This window comes from Lolium perenne, chromosome 4 (genome assembly GCF_019359855.2).
Source record: "Lolium perenne isolate Kyuss_39 chromosome 4, Kyuss_2.0, whole genome shotgun sequence".
In the NCBI taxonomy this organism is placed as follows: Eukaryota; Viridiplantae; Streptophyta; class Magnoliopsida; order Poales; family Poaceae; genus Lolium; species Lolium perenne.
Genome location: NC_067247.2, coordinates 203,677,899 through 203,695,235, shown reverse-complemented (window position 1 = coordinate 203,695,235; position 17,337 = coordinate 203,677,899). Strand labels below are relative to the sequence as shown.

Sequence of the window (17,337 nt, the reverse complement as noted above, 5' to 3'; positions counted from 1 at the left end):
TTATTTCCTCCATGCTTAAAGAGATTCATATTGAACAATTGGCACTAATATTGGAAACTTTTGAGAACCATCTTTGTGTCATCATGAAGTATGTGTTCGGGATGTTGGAAATGACATTCTCTGGTTCACGTGCATTTGCTGAAAGATGTCGTCGTGGATCCGAGTCAAGTTCCCATTGTTTTCCTCGGTAATCATCGCAAGTCGGTCAGGCATGTGCGAAGCATTCTTGAGATGGAAGGTTGTTACCTTCATTCCTTGAAATGTTCCTCTATGCACACTAAGCCACTGAGTAGTTTGTTCAAGAAAGAGAAGAAGCTTAAGAACTTCAAAATCTTCTTTGATGTCCCCATCAGGACTCACTTGTGTTACATTGAATATTCATATGCACGCAATTGCCTTTGACAGTCGCAACCATATGTATTACGCAAATCTAGCTCAATCCTTTGGAGCTTGACATTATAGTCTATATCTTAATAATCTAGCAACTTTACCTTGGTGGTAACTATTGCAAATCTTCTATTCGGACATTCTGAGTCTGAAATATCTTTATACCTAACCTAAGCTGAATCTCAAGCGGCAATGATGGTTAGTGTTCCTCAAGGATTTTTGGCATAGGTCTCTTTGTAAATCCGGCACGATTGATGTTGTGGTTAACATAATTAGTCGGAAGACCTAATGCCAAGATTCTTGAAGTAGCAAGAATAACCACTCCCCGTGAGGATACTGTGCGACTTATTCTAGGAGTTTCCCTTATGTTGTCTTTTCAATTTCGAAGTCCGACCTTGACTCGATGACCTATTGAATGCTGGTCAATAGCCTAAATTTGGTGTCTAGAATATCAAGGAGAACATTAGAAGCAGAGTTACTAAATGTCTCTCGGTCAATCCCTTGAAATCATTTCTCCAGTGACAACAACTTCGTTCGGAGAAATTTCACTCACCGCTGATCCTTGGCACATTCCTAGCCAGTACCCTTTCCTTTTCGTTGGCCAGTACCTGAAACTCTAATCAATTCACACGTTGTGTGAATTCGTCAGTCATCTAGGCCCCAGCCTTTTGAGTAAACAAACACCAGTTCATGTACCCATGCCAGAAAAGTGACCATGATTCTTCAATCCAAAGTTGCTCCCGTTGGATAATAATTTGTGCTTCCACGAGTCACCCGCTTTAAGAGTGCCTCGTCATAGTATCAAAGGCAGTTTAACTCCTCGCTACCTTGTCTTTCGTGTTCTGGTCAAGCGTGGAGCAATTGTCTACCAAAATTTGAATCTTCTTTCATCTCCTCCTTTACCTTGATGTACTTCATGGTGTTCATCTCAAGAGATGTTTTTGAACACTCTTTTCCATGAGTTACCCATGAGATACTCGATCTTTGTAAAGATCCACCGTCCAGAGTTATTCCCTCTTACCTTTGGAGCGAAGAAGGCAAAATGAAGAGTTCTTCATGGTGATGTGGGCCAACTTCTTCATGGTGTCGTGGATCAACTTCTTCAACAAAGAAGACCATCGTGGTATCGACAAGCTCGTTGAAGACCGGTGTAGTTCTTGTTACCTTCTCTTTTCCTACCTTTGGAATCTCGAGGACGAGATTCTTGTAAGGGGGGTAGAGTTGTAACATCCCTGTTTTGCCAAACCTTAATTAGGGTTGTTTGTGCATTCATGAGCATCATGTAAATTGCATTAAGAAAATTCACACTTTTAAAATAAGTGGAAACCCTAATGTATGTCAAGTTTCCTCCGTTTTACATTCTCTAAAAATGTTCAAATGTTTGAAAACCTCAAAACTAAAAAAATGTGGACTTTCAATTATGATTAGGAATTCCACAAAATATTTTGCCTAAAATATTTTTGCTATTTTGGATCCCTACAAGGTTGCAAAATGCCAAAATCTATTGCTTTTAGCCCTGTTTTTAATTGTTTTAAGAAAACAGAAAAGGGCAGGGGCTTTGGGCAAAATGCCCTTGTCTTCTTCCTCCTGCCAGGAAGACACCTGCGTGTCCTGCGCAGGGAGGCCGACGCCGGCCACCTCCTGCTCGCCGCCTAGACGAGGAGGATGCCCTGGAGCTTCCTCACGCGCGCCACGACGCCCTGCTCCTCTCCCCTATCTTCTCCCTCTCCCTGGACCTCTCCTTTCTTCCCTGTGAGCCCCGCCCGAAACCCTACCCCGGCCAGACCTCGCCGTCGCCGCCGTTGCCGACCTCCCCGCGCCAAGCTGCCGACGCCAATAGCTCCGCCTCAACGCCGTCTACCTCCTCCACCTCGCAGCTGCCGCCGGGGAGCTCCCAATCGGCCCAATCGACGGGAGCCCGACCCGCTGGCCTCCGCCGCTCGCCGGAGCTCCGAGCCGCCCCTCGCCTCTCCGTCGCCACCAGAGGCACCAAGGTGAGCAGGCGGTCCTCCCCGTGCCCCTGGCCCTCTCCCTCTCGCTCTCTACCGCCGCCGCCATGCGAGCCTGCAAGCGCCGCCGCCGGCCATTGCCGCCGTGGTCGCTCCGGCGACCATTGGTGGGCGGCGCCACCACCATGTGGTCGCCCGCGCTCGTGCGCGTCTGCCGCGCCAAACGGCGCCTCCAGGGACGCCCTGGAGCGTCCACTCCGTCGGTCACCGGCGCCGGTCCGCCGTGGTCAACCACCGGCGGTTGACTCCGGTGGGACCCGGTTGCCATGTGTCTTTTCTTTTATTTTTGTTTTATCATTTTTCTGTAATTCAAATTAATATGACAGGTGGGGTCCGTTCGTCAGAAATTTAATCATTTCCAGTATTTTAGATAAAGAATAAAACTATGACAGTGGGCCCCTATGTCAGAATTTTAATAATTACTAGAATTTCAGAAAATGGATAAAACTTGTAAAATCCATAACTATTTCATTTTAATTCAGAAAAATGTGTATAATATATCAAAATCTTCAGAAAAATGAGATCTACACTTTAGTATCAAAAGCATGCATTGATAAACAACTTCAAATCCTATTTGTTTTAGAAGAACTAATTGTACCCCTCTGAGGTCGCCGGAACTGCTAACCCTAGTTCCGTCAAACCCCAGTTAATCTGATGATCATGTCCTAGGATTAATTCAATATCTTTAACACGTCATATCATCATTCTTGTATGCGCATTGCATCGATGCCATGTATTGAATGTTATTTCTCTCTTTCTAGTATCTGCTTCTTCGCGATCGATAGAGCACGAGTCTAAGACGATGAAGATCAACAAGACCGAAGATCAATAATTGCCCACCGACAAACAAGTCAAGTACAAGGTTATCGAAGATCCACTTCGGTTTGTCAGGGACAAAGGCAAGCCCTAGCCTGGTTCATATATAATTTCGAAATGCTTTTACTCTGGTTCCTACATATTGCATACGATTCAATTGTCTTTTATCGATAGGTAGAGTTATCCTATCCATTGCATGTTCCACCCTTGTAGCCTCAAATACCTGATCCACTGCTCCTAGCATAACTAGGTTTGGCATGTGTGCATCGCTATAGCCTTTATCTCTTTATGCTTAGCCCTGCTTAGTTTGTTACGCTACTACTCCGGTCTTCGGACTGGAGCCTTACAATGATATGAATCTAGCATGACAGGTTGACGTGGTAAGTATAGAGATGTTGATAAACATGATTAAAGGCTCAGACGAGAGGCCACATTGGGATGTGGTGGGTTGTTTCGTTTCTGCCGACCCTAGGAACCGAGTTCTCGCCTCTTGAACCAAGACTGAGCGTACAACCACACGAGGCCCTATTATGGTACCCTCTCGACTCACTAACTTGCCTAGTAGATTCCATGAGTCACATAGTTTGCGTGTTATCTGGACATATGCATCGAAAACGTTTGTGAAAAGTGCATAGCATACAGGTAGGTAAGCGTGGCCGTGGTGGCTGGGGTTAGAGTCCCTGGGGAAACCCACCTCGCCTCACATCGTTAAGGACCGACTTCGGGACTTGACCCGTTACGGCGGAACAATCCTTAGCGCGTGACTCATGGTCTCGGCGACAGCAAGGTAAAGGTCGTGGTCAACCACTCTCTGCCGGCTTTCCAAGGAAGAGAGCTAATGTACTGGCACTAAGAATCGGTTGGCACGTGTGGGTAAAGTTGTGCACCCCTGCAGGGTTAAATCTTTTCGAAAAGCCATGTCCACGGTTACGGACGACTTGGGAATGGATTCTGTGATCATAGACAACTTTAACCTGATCGTAAAACTTGGCAAACAATGTGTGTTTACGGATACCTTCTCCGGGTGTTGAGGGGTGATCCGAGGATAGTGGTTCGAGATGATGAAGATTGGTGGATACAATATGATGATCAATAAAGATAGAGATACCGCTCTCTTATCCCCTTTTAAAGGTTCTAAGTAGTCGAGCTTCTCTTCTCTCTTATCTTACAAAGGAAAATTAGCTTTACGCAAAAGAAGATCTACAGAAAGCCCGCATACCCGCTTTGCTAAAAGGTTGTACTAAGTCTTGCTGAGTCCCTGTACTCAGCTTTGCATGCTTTTGTTTCAGACGAAGTCGCTCCAACAGATGGTGGTTTCTAGGTCGACATCGACGAGTAGCTTGGGGTTCCCAGGTGGCAGCCTGGAATCTATGGGCTGGGACGTCGCCGTTATGCTCCTGGCCTCTTAGGCCTTTTGCTATCTTGCTATGTCTAATAGCATAACTTCGCTTCCGTTGATTGATGTATGTCAGGTCAGTGACCTCTACTTGTAATGCTTTGGTTCTTCGCTCAGTTATGAGCTTGTATTACTTCTTGAGTCGTAGAGTCACTGTTGTGTTACCGATTCTCTCACTGTAGTCTCTCGAGCTCTAGGTTAGGCTTATGTCAGACGAAGATCTGGTATTTGTCTAACCCTGATCCCGGGGGTGCCACAGAAGGTAGTAATGCAGGGGTACCTAAGGAAGACCTCGCACTCGATTCACAAATGCTGAATACTTCCTGTGTACTGCATCATAGTAATATTTATCATCAGCCAAAAGCCAAAGCTTGACAGCATGGAAATGATTAAGCTAAACCAAACAATCATCACACACTATATTGCAGATGACGCCATAAGTTTATCATCTGTGCTACATCCTGGAAAATTCTCCTTAATCATATAATACATAAGAGCATCATATGGCAGGGATAGCTAATTAGAAAACCATCCTAGCCTTGCGGCGGGATTTTTTTAGAGATGTATATAATAACAATTCATATGCATAGTTTTATGAAAGCTTTGATGCAAAGCAACAGTAATTCATATACATTAAGAGAATAAAATTATAACACATGATAAATATACATTAATAGAAAAAATCTTATATAATTCCAACAGTATGAAGACCTTCACCGGTGAAATTTGGTTAGGCAACAATTGTTTTGACTATAGCAGTGTCTATTAGGCAAAGAGATGCCATATAGGAACGCTTTCTTAATCTGCACAAATCATCCTATTACAGAATAGGACATCAGCAAACGGTTCATAAACATGTCTTCTCGGTAGGCACAGATCACGTCCTTTGAATCCAACTGCACGAAAAAATTGTAAACTTAGGTTCTGCTTTTGATCTTAAATCCAAAGATAATAAGTTCAATGTCATAGTTATGTGCATGTAATATGAACAATGACTTCCCAGAAAGCAGTAGGAAAAGCTAAACTAAAATTAGGTAACATAATATAGATGTTCTTACTTGAAAGTTGAGGCGTTGCTAAAAGCAGAGATGAAAGAATGTATAAAATGAGAGGAGCTCCATGACTATGCGTCCAGGAAAGAAATTCCAGGTTGGAAACGAATAGAAGTAAAACTGAAGAAGCAGCATCTACGGGCAAACAATCATGACCAGAGGAGGCAATGATGCATTGCAGCTGATCAGACATACAAATCAGATGAGCTGGAGACTGCAGCACACCACTCAGAGCACGTAGATCAATCAAACACGTTCATACATATTATAACCCTTGATCCATGATGTGCCCTGATTCTCTGTAATTCGTACCTATCCAAATTTAATGTTACTCCTTGCAAGCTACAACCCTTAGTCCATGTAATTCTGATCTATATAATGTAGACAAGCAGTGTGATCAGCATGAAGCACATGGCAATTCAATAAGTCGATATGTATACCGGCAGTATAATAGTAGAAGATTTGAAGGGACATATTGACCCTAACTAACCTGTATTTCTTAGTTGTGCACGCCGGCAAGGGTTACAGGAAAGAAGCAGATTGATTCGTTTCAGTGGCGACAGGTTGTTACTGACGCGTGCGCGTCCACAACTGTGTGAGCCTGAATGCCAAGCATGATGACCTGCATGATTTTCAGAACTTTCAGCCTTATTCATCTTTGCAAACCGAATACACAGAAATCGTTGTATTCGATGGAAGATTCCAGGCTATCAAATTCAAATGTAACAAATAAAATAGAGGATACATTTGAGGGGAACATATATATACGACCATCAAGATTAAGGAAATAGAAGATGCATGTGTTGTTTCAGTGTAAACTGAAAATTAAGTGTAATAGATGAGAGCTTGTGTACCAATGCAAGCAGGTTGTCCAGCGTGGTTTCTTCCTTCTTGATGGAGCGAGCAGAACTCAGAATCCAATCGTGATCCAATTAGATCGGTGGGGACCTGAGTGATCGGCAAGCAAAATCCAAGGAAAATCGAATCAAACCGGGGTAGGCAAAACGTCGAGCAACTTTCATGAGGAAGAGCTAACCTAACAGATTAACAACCATGAGTCATCCAGTGAAAGGATAAAAATAAAGGGGAAGGACAATATGGAGCGGGCAGGTACCAGCGAGGAGAAGGGATCTGAGAGATGGCAACACAGGGGAGCTTTTTATAGTTGTAGGCGGTGCCGGTTCAGTAACCATTCCTTGTGTTTTTGCAGGGCAATGATGGCATGGGCGGTCTCACGAGCATTTGTTGGGAGGAGGGCATAGGTCGCACAGGGAAGATGTTCGGCCATGAAGTCGCGGCAGAGCACGATCAGGGAAGAGGAACGATGGCCAGCAGTTTTTTTTACGGACGAAGGCTATCGATCAAGAGGCTTGTCCTTGTACATACATCCTTCTCACCTAGCCCAACTAATGCCTAGCCCATGTGTAAACTATTGGGCTGAGGGAAAGAGCATCCAGCGACCAACCAACCAGCGGCTACTGGCGACAATGCAGCGCGCTGGTAAATAGGGGTGACGTGGACGCACGAGGAGGCTGCAAAATCATGTAGTGGGGGCTTCCTATTTAGAGATAGAAGATTTCGGGTCAAAGGAAAAGAAATACCTCATGAGAAGGACTAAGCCAGTGAATTGCAACTTCATTTTGGCCCGGATAGTGAACTGCAAGCTAATGTTGAATAGTCAATCAGCACGTGTCTGCTGCCAATAGGAAAATTAATCTATTGTTCTTATTCAATCATAATGGGAAGCTAAAAAATATAAATCCTTCCTCCAAATCAGCCACTATGACATACTGCCTCCTTGTTACATACTGACAAGAATGCAAAATGAACACAAATTCTGTGAGCGGTCAGAAATATTACTAATTATGCAACGTAATATCAATATTTTTATCCTTTTTACGAGGAGCAACTGAGCAAGTCTCTTATTAAAAGAGCAGTAAGAGAGAATATGATTATGTGAAGACTTATTAGCAGAAAATATTTGAGAGATGAATAAATGCTCAACTATCGTGATGATAAATGGAGCAGATCGAATCACCTTGCGGCTTTCGTTCATCTAGTGCAGCAATAACATGTATGCAACTATCTCAAAATGTACAGATGTGAAAAATGAAAAACAGAGTAAATTTTATATCCCGCGTTGCAATGACAAAATATTCATATCTAAAAGCAATTGGAATGTTGCATGAGCACGGTAATAGCTTTCCTATATATTTATAGGAAGAAAGCTATAATATACTCATCATAGTAAGTAAAAGAATATGTTCTTACAATGATTTGTGCTCCTTTATTAATAGGGTGAAATATTTGCAAAGATAGAGATTTCTATGATAACCCATTTATAGCAAAGAGAAAAATATATCCATTTAATTCTCCTAGGTACACTGCAAGCCTTTGAAAGAATGTTAATTTACATAAATTCAAGACTTTTGATGCTGTACCTTAACAGGCAAATAGAAGGTTGAATCCGTCCTACTAAGAGCTTATACTCTTCAGGGGCATCAGCCTCTTGTACTTGAAGAAGTAGAAGATGAATGCGCCAATCACCCCGATTTCATAATAGTGAAACACCTCCCAGTCTCCTTCGAGCACAAATTAACAGATATACAAATCATAGATGCATAATGCAGATATAAGGTCGATAGTTTGCTATAACATATTTTTTGAGGAACTAATTTGCTAATATATTTCATTTACTTATAACCAAAATAACCTTAGGAAGAGTAAGAAGTACCACCATGGATGCTTACGAACATATACAGGTTAAGGCAAAGCGAAACAAATTATAGACAACACATGTTACTGGTTCTCTGTTTGCAAGTGATAGAACTGTACGAAACATTAAGTTTCTCATATCCATAGACAATATAAATAACAGAATTAGCACCCATTAAAATCATGGACTCAACGGCTCAAAAAAAGTTGAATGTCCAGCCTCGGGACCATTAACCTTAATGGCACGAGAGAAGCACTTTCTAGTTCATCTCTATTTTATGGATGCATAATTCAAATAAGTTGAAATGTGAAACGAGTGTTCCAAAACAGAGTAGCTCATGAAAAATTGTTGATCTCTTGCCTGGAACCAAAGAACGTTGGTCCAATCTCACCTTAATGGCACAATGAAGCATAACTTAAATAAGCTGAAATGTAAAATGAGTACATGACTATTTCAAAATAGAGTAACTAAAAAAATCAAAGTCCACCCGTCATAATTTTAGTTTCAGTAATTAAACCTTAACCTATTGGTTGTTACGACATATCCCAGTTACCAACTCATTAGTTGGTATTATCATTCTTCTTCCTAACTTTATACTAATTTCCTTTCCAATTCAAAAGTAGATAAACATGAACCTGAACCTGAACCACATATATTTATCATATTTTCGAGTATACAAAGGTACAATAGAGATTGCAGATGCAAATGTAACATACATATTGTATTTGCAAATTTCCATACCAGTGAGCAGTGAGCACTGTACCATAATAACCATGGAACTCAAATCTAAAAATACTGTGTTGACTCACATTCTCAATCATACTGTGGCAATTACAGGGACAGAAGAGTCGAAATACCCTTTAAAACATCCCAATAAACTGGATGTGCATAAGATATTATCCATGGTAGAAAACATAAATGCCACTGGTGGTGCTGAAAACTAACATTTAGCAGGCACATATTGTCCAGCATATAACATGACCACCGTGTGTCATGTAGCACAATAACCAATCCCAAAACCACATAGAAAGTACTCCCTCCGATACATACTAAGTGTCGGGGGTTTTGTTCAAACTTGAGCTAATTTGAACAAAAACCCCATAAATTATTATGGATCGGAGGGACTAATAATATCTCTTCTGCCCAATTGAGTGACCCATACAACAGAAAATCTAAGTCGTCTCCCAAATTTCAGAACCACTCCCAAACTTTCAGATTTGTTGCACCAATCAACTATGAAAAATACACATGCAATCACAATACCTCAAGGGAAAGCCTCTTTGGCGGCGGTCGCTTGTTCTTGACAGCCTCATCATCAACCCAATTTATTAACTACTATCACACCAGCTGTCCTTGAAACCTCATGATCTGCAATCACCTTATTGAGCTGCATTCCAACCTCGTGATCTGCAATCATCATATTGAGCTGCATAAGGATAGAATCACATGGGGATTATACTCACAATACTGCAATTTATAAATATAAAAATGATGCTGACTTTGGATTTTGATTTCAGCGCAGTTGACCTCCATATGCTTTTCAAGATCTGGTTCATGTACAAAGGCATCCCCTGGATTGGCGTTTAACAACCTAATTATATCCAAAATTGGATGGAAATAACTAAAAACGAGATTGAATCTTGTCAAGAACAAACGAGAGCAGAGATGGGGGATGTCGTCGGCATTAGTCGTCCCATCTTTGCACAGAACGCAGAGATGGGGGCGGAGGCTGGTCCATGATGGATCTCAACGCCAAGCCATGGAGAGGAGGTGGGGCAGAGGTAGCAGAACGCCGGGGATTGAGGCCGTGTAGAGGAGGCTGGGGACGGAGGCAGCGTAGAGGAGATGGCCACGAGGAGGAGGGAGCAGCGCAGCAACAATGCGGAGGAGGACCGGCATGACGAGATCCTGCCCATCCTGCCCCGGATCCGCGTCACCCTGGGCGCCGGCGGTGGGGACTCGACTTGGAGGAGACACACTCCATGGCGCTGTCGGACGACGGCGAGGACACGACGCGGCGCAGGGGGTGGTCGGCGATGGCATGGAGGAGCGGCGGCGGCGGTGTGGACCCGAGGCAGCGGCTGACGCGGCCCCCGGCCACCTACTCTTCACATGGCGATGCCCGCGGCCGGCGGTGACCGTCTCCTCCCAGCGCTCCACGCAGCAGCGCCCCGCGGCCGCTCTCCCGAAGCATGGCGGCGGCACCCTCGCTCCGTCCTCGCTCACGTCGGCCGCGCCCTGTTTGGGAGGATTGGAGGAGGAGGAAGGAAATGAATGATTGGAGGGAGCTGTCTCGATCTAGGTTTTCACTGCCTTAGAGAAGGCGGGTGACGCGAACGAGCCCGTGTGGCTGCCTCCGACCGGCGGCCCCCGCACGTACAAGGTCCCATCTGTCATAGAATCGATGGGAAGCTGAGAAAGTGTAAAAAATATCTACAGATCCAATGGCTAGGGTGAAAAGCGGGAGGAATTTTACTGTTCGCATGACGAATCAACGGTCACGATGGATTTGCCCCCTTCAGACCCCTTGCATGGCCGGGTCATCTTGGAACTTTTATAGGAGAAACTAGATGACCCGTTGCGCTATCGCGCAAATGGCAGAATCATGCTATAATTTAAACCATAATCTTTAGCTTATTTTAATATAAAAAATTAGCCTGGAAATTCATTTTTTGGTGTATCGCACACACCATTCCATCGAAATGTTGTGGGAAGAAGAAAGATATGACAATTTATTACGATTTCACACTTTTTTCCAGCTTTTATGCTTTTGTATAAGCTCCACCACCATATTATGGTTATTGTACCCAAAAAGGTAGCATCAGAAAAGAAGCATAAAAGGACAATTACTATTACATGAAGAATGTTTCTACTTATTGCGAGTAGCAAGAAAAAAAAGTTTGGTTTGAACTTTTGAGCCCTTTAACCGATACCATGGGAACCAGAAACTATCACAAATGTTTGCCTCGCGTAAAAAAATTCACCCGCTGATACCCCTCATCCCCATCTCGATTTGCGTTAACACCCCCTCCATTCCCTCCATCTAATCCTGACCAAGTACTCTATCGCGGTCATCCATGCCATCAGCCACAATCATCCACACCATCGGCTGCTCGTCCCAAGACTTACCTAACACTTCATAGAGGACAAAATTATTAAAAATTTCGGAATCCTAAGACAATATGTTGTCAATTTAGAACATGGTTTAAAATGGCATGCTATTTCTTCATTAATAGCACGGTATAGCATATTCTGACAGTTCACGCTAAGTTTTAGTAATTTTACTCGCTAAGACGCTATTTGCGAAATAGCATGTTATATCGCGTTAAAACATCATAGTGTTAGCTCGCTATTTTTTAGAGCCTATTAAAACAAGGGTTTGAGTTTTCCTTGTTAAGAAAAGAAGAATTTTCTTTTTATTTGTTGCGGTGATACGTCAATCTGTTGATCCTCTTCTGAATCTGAAGATAATATCGGTAATAATGATCATTCTTAGTAAATAATTTATACAATATCCTTACCTCGTGAAATATTGATGTTAGGCTTTACAAAAATTGGAGGAACTATTTTTATATGTGATTATGCATGTATGAACATGTCACTTTCGGACTAAAATCTTTATTTTTCGACTTTATCTACTATTGTTTTTCAAAATGCTATTTGAAATATAGCACGCTATTAGCAACACGATATATGGTGCATAGCATCTGGAGGATGCCGCCGCTATTTCTCTTAGCGCACTATTTTAAACCTAGATTTAGAATCCCAACACAATACATTTAGAGAAATAATACAAAATTTAAAAGAAATGTATTTCAGATCGTCCTCTTGGAGAAGCCGCTTGACATGAGAGCAGCGACCCATCATGCGGTGTCAGCCCATGCGGGTGCAGGAAGACGTTGTGGAGGGAGACGTCGTCAAGCAGGAGACAACATGCCAAAGGATGGCTAAGCTTCTAAAGCCGACAGTTAAAGCAAATATAAATTGCATCTATACCCGATGTTTCTTTAGTTCAAGTTTCCTCACTTTCAAACAAAGGCGATGACATCGGCAGCATGTGTCCCACACACTTTCAAACGGATTGACCATATCATTTAAGACTAATCAGTTTCTTAGAAATCCATTTGAAATATATAATCTACCGATAACTCATCTGTCCAACAAATAATTATTACCCTAATTATTTTACAACAACACATTTGCGGTATGAAGATATATATATACTACAAATACAAGAAAAATAACACATCAATTTTGTGGTCGCACAGAGTTGAACATGGTGAATTTAAATGGTTCCCATGATGGCAATGAGAGGTCCTTTAAACTGGAGCATGCTTTGCAACCATGGACACATAAAAGGAAAAGCATTAACATCATCTTGCTCTTGTAGAGCTATGTGCAAAATTGTTTGCATTATGAAGCACAACAAAAGTACACATGCAAGCATTGCTAAGTATCCTGCCTGCCTAATCTGCTAAGAAAAATAAAAAATGCTAACAAAGCTTATGTTATAGAAGATAAAACAAAACAATAAATTCATCTGTATGTGAAACACCAGTCATCTGTATCTTGACCTTCGTATCTTGGATGGGCGCTCTTATTCATCAACGTACATCAATCATCTTGCTGGCTTGAAGGGGCGATGTCCTACTACCAGAATGATCAGAATCTTTACATAGAGGAAAAGGTTATAGAGAAATCCTAAGAATAAACAGTCCAAACTGAAGCATAACTATTTGGATCCTTTATGCGATGCTTTTATATTCATCCCGTACCTCCTTTGCTACTTATCACAAAAGCTCCAGCACCAACATGGTCTGTTAATTAGTAGTGGTAACAAAATCCTTCCTGCATCAAAGCAGTCCAGAGATTAAATGAAGCCTAAAAATGACAAAAGGTAAGCACAAGTATAAAAACAACTGAGTGAGACCTGCGCTGTCAAAAAAGTGACTTGTTGCCTGCATATTGCACAACACTACCTTCCCAAACTCCAAATAGGTATATAATGCACATGCAAAACTGTACTTTCTAAGGAACATATAAATCCAAGAGAAAACAATGTCCAGTGCTTAGTGCAATGAATGAAACAAATCTATCCGTTTATTTTTAGTCATCTGAATTTTCCCAGGAGATATTCAGATAATAATACTGCTGCAACAATAACTAAACAAATATATTTTTTCATTTCCAAATTCATCTGGATTTCCCCACGCAGAATTCAGATAATAATAAAGCGAAGAGATGTTATACATACATTGGGATGTCCTCGTCATCGGCCGCCCCACAATCTGTGGCTCGCCGATGCTCATCCTCCTGTCACCTCATCATCTTGACAGCCTGCCTCATGGGCACACATTCAAAGATACATTGAGGTTGACTGTAGAAGAAAGCAAAGCATTTGGTGTATGTTCTGTATACCTGCAGGCTATAGTAACGGACAACACCAACCAATTCTGCAATCGCCATTGCTATAAGAATCTTCTGCACACCCAAACCCTATCTGCAAAAGAAAAATAAATTTGAAGAGGAGAGAATCAGATTGAGGGGGCACAAACCAATAAAGCTCAGTTTCCACACTTGATTTCCACGGAAGATATGGACTCTAGAACCACCTGACGGTAATCAGACTCCGCATAATTTCCCTCAGAGAAGCTCCATGCTCTTCATGATCCGAAAAGGGATCTCTTCACCTGGAAAAATCTTTCACGTGAATCATACAGTTATAGTAACCCTAAGGAAGCTTCACCTGGAAAATCTTTCACGTGAATCATACAGATATACAAAAAATACAGTAGTTTCGATTTCTGGGTAACATGGCCAATTATATTACTTACATGGATATTGTGCAGCTATATTTGGATGCAGACAAAAAGACCAGGACATTTGATAACTCACAGTGCCATATGTAACAGAAAAAGACCAGCATGAATGGATTTAGCCAAAGAAAGCTTCAAATCCTACCGAAAAAGAAGGAGCAATGACCAGGAAAGGAGCGATGCCTTGTCTTATCACAAGGCTCATAATAGCAGTTGAACATGCAACTTTCCAATCTTCCTTGCCTGATCACAAACATGATCACAAACAGAGTAAATATCAATGTGGGCATAGTACTATGTAGCAAAAGAATAATCAGAGAATAAAAATTATATATAAGAGACGAAACCAAGAATTTCAGATGGACACATAATGCCCTCTCACCAATTGTGGAGAGAAACAAGCTTCAGATAAATAATTCGTACAAAAATGAACGCTACTATCACACTCAACCTACTACCCAAATTCCAGAACCTGCTACCATGTGAATGACGCTGTAACATGAAACAAGACAGTTGTAGAATTGTTTCTAAAACTCACTTTTACTTGTATCTATGGCATACAGATTCTATGCAATCTTCCAAACAAAAATACCGAAATAGGATACCCGCCACAACATTGAGCATAAAGACCACAAGTGGATATGAAAATCTACAACATATTGCGCTATCCGCAGCTATCTTATTGTCCTTTTCCATGGAAAAAAGCTAAGTTAACACTTTAGAACACTGAATGGCATGCCTATTTTTGATCCATGCATCCACGTGATCACCAATAGCCCAAGAATAATTTCCTGTTGTGTCCCTATGGCGCTTTCGAGTAACTTCTAATTAAACATGGTAGCACGATGGGCAAGGCGTATTTGAGGTACCTTCTCCCCCTCCTGCTTCGTGACTGCAAAGAGCAGGTCCTAAAATAGATCAGTTGATAACAAAGCCTCATTAGCAAAAAAAAAAAACCAACACTAACTTCAGTGCAGCCTGAGAATAACAAAAGAGTGGAAAGAATGCATCCGTTATGGAAAATGGGGCACCCATGGAAGTGCACGTATGAAATGCAGAACTCGGTACCAACCTTCTCTGTGGGCCTCATATCTGATGGATGCGCTATGTTAGTCTATATCAAGGGCCTTAGGAGAAAACCAAGCCGGTCCAAACTCACTCACATCAGCAAAAACCTGAAAAATGGAATAGTATCAGACAAGGTTCTTATCTTGTGACAGATCAAAATGTCATCTTGTAGCAGATTGGATCAGATAATATACAGTAAGGGCCACAAACAAACATACTGTCCCATTTCAATGTGTGTAATTAAACTTGCCAACCTCAAACTTTAGCTACACAAAATTTTAAAGATTGGTCCCACCTTTCTGCCAGATTTATTAATACCAGAAGGCACCGCCAATACTTCTGTTACCACATTATCAATGGTGTTTCCAGCCTTTTTATTCTTCGCTCTATCAGACTTCCAGTGGCCATCATGACCAGCTTCTACCTGGAGTAAAAGGGAGAGGTTCACCCATTAAATCGAACACTTCCATTCCCAAATCAACTAAATAATGCTATTAGCAAAGAAAGTATGGAGAAAAGTCTTTGCAATGTAACATCTGGAATAACCAACCCTCTTTAAGTAAGGTAAGCAGAAGAAAATGCCAACCCATTTTGCGCTGAATCATGCCAGCTTAACCTCCTTGGTACGCAGGGATCAGAGGACCATCAGCATGAATTCCGCGATCTGCAGATCGATCTTGTATGTCTGCCAATACACTCCTGTTGGGGAAGAGGCGACCAGGATGACGACAAGCGAGGGAATGGCCGAGGGAGTGCGGCCGGCAGAGGTCAGCCTGCCCCCACCAGCTCCTTCACCTGCCCGTGGCTGCTCCCTCCTCCACCTCTGTCACAGCGCTGCCTCTCACTACTCCGCCTCCAGTGCTGGCTAGGCCAAGGGAGAGAGGCACGACGGCGGACGCGATGAGTTGAGGGCATGGCCAAGGCACCAGTCGGCCTGCCCCCACCACCCCTTCACCCAGCGCCACCCCAATAGCCGCTCGTCGTTGCTCCTCCACCTCCGTCCCAGCGCGTCCCTCGCTGCTCCTCCATCTCAGGCTGGGTAGGTCGAGGGAGAGAGGCGCGAAGACGGCGGTTTGTGGTCGCGGAGGAGGAGACGCGAGGGGGAGGCAACGCGCCACGGCCTGCGCTGGGTAGGCCAATTTGTGCACTCCACCGCCCCTCCCCGTCTCCAGCGACGCCGCAGTTCGCCTCCAGCAGTGGGCCGCCGCGGATCCCGGCGCCTCCCACCGGTTCTTCACTTGAGGCGGCCGCCCCGCGCAGGCCCGTCTCCGGCCGCGCCCGTCGCCTCCAGTCGTCACCGCGGCGTATCCGCCCCGCGCCGTCCCGACTCCGGCCGCGGCGCCTCCGGAAGCCGCCGACGCAGATCCACCCCGCGCCAGCCCGTCTCCGGCCTCACCCGCCTGGCCTCCACCCACCGCCACCGACGCCTTCAAGTCCAGTCCCCGCCATCGGCGCGTTGCAGGCGACGCCTCCACCTCCGGGCCCCGCCGCCGATGAGGCGATGACAGATCGAGGACGCCGGCTTATGAACAAGACGTCAATGCGCTGACAGCGGCGAGGACAGGACAAGGCGCTGGAGGTAGAGGTCGGCCATGGAGAGGCGACGGAGTGGAGTGGAGATGGGGATTGGGCAGCTAGGTTTTCACTGCACCAATCGCATGAGACGAGGTGCACCCACCTCACGAGAAAACAGAGAAAAGAGGCGACGCGGATGAGCAGCGTCGCTCCCTCTGTTGGTCGACCCCACACACGTTTGGTCCCAGCCATCATTGACTCATCTAAAGATGCAGCAGGTGACAAAAGAAATAACAACATCGAACGGTTGAGGTAGAAAGCGGGATGTGAGTTTTACTGTGTATAGACAAACATGCGAACCAGATCGTTTTGCCCCCTGGGATGGCCTGGTTGGCCGGGTAGTCTTGGAATCTTTATAGGAAGAACTAGATGACCCGTTGCGCTATCGCGCAAATGGCAGAATCAAGTCCGAATTTAAACCATAAGTTTTAGCTTATTTAAGTATTTAGAATTAACTCGGAATTTAACTGCTTTAGTATCTTGCAGACACACCATCCAATTG

At 43.6% G+C, this 17,337-nt stretch overlaps 2 long non-coding RNA genes across 11 annotated transcripts; both read right to left on the bottom strand.

Annotated features, from left to right (window-relative positions):
- Positions 1 to 5,268: 5,268 nt before the first annotated feature.
- Positions 5,269 to 7,731, bottom strand: LOC127295120 (uncharacterized). The gene is made up of 4 exons (XR_011756671.1): positions 7,262 to 7,731; positions 6,515 to 6,608; positions 6,151 to 6,282; positions 5,269 to 5,504 (listed from the first exon to the last, which is right to left on the bottom strand). It is a non-coding gene; the product is annotated as an uncharacterized lncRNA (long non-coding RNA).
- A 4,992-nt stretch (positions 7,732 to 12,723) lies between these two features.
- Positions 12,724 to 16,900, bottom strand: LOC127295121 (uncharacterized). Of its 10 annotated transcripts, none has more exons than XR_011743246.1 (9): positions 15,811 to 16,900; positions 15,556 to 15,684; positions 15,265 to 15,367; positions 15,062 to 15,100; positions 14,338 to 14,435; positions 13,989 to 14,066; positions 13,795 to 13,876; positions 13,631 to 13,713; positions 12,724 to 13,224 (listed from the first exon to the last, which is right to left on the bottom strand). It is a non-coding gene; the product is annotated as an uncharacterized lncRNA (long non-coding RNA). The 10 variants fall into 10 exon arrangements; XR_011743251.1 differs by having other exon boundaries at positions 15,062 to 15,084; XR_011743248.1 differs by having other exon boundaries at positions 12,724 to 13,026; positions 13,152 to 13,224; positions 14,338 to 15,367.
- Between the last annotated feature and the right edge of the window lie 437 nt (positions 16,901 to 17,337).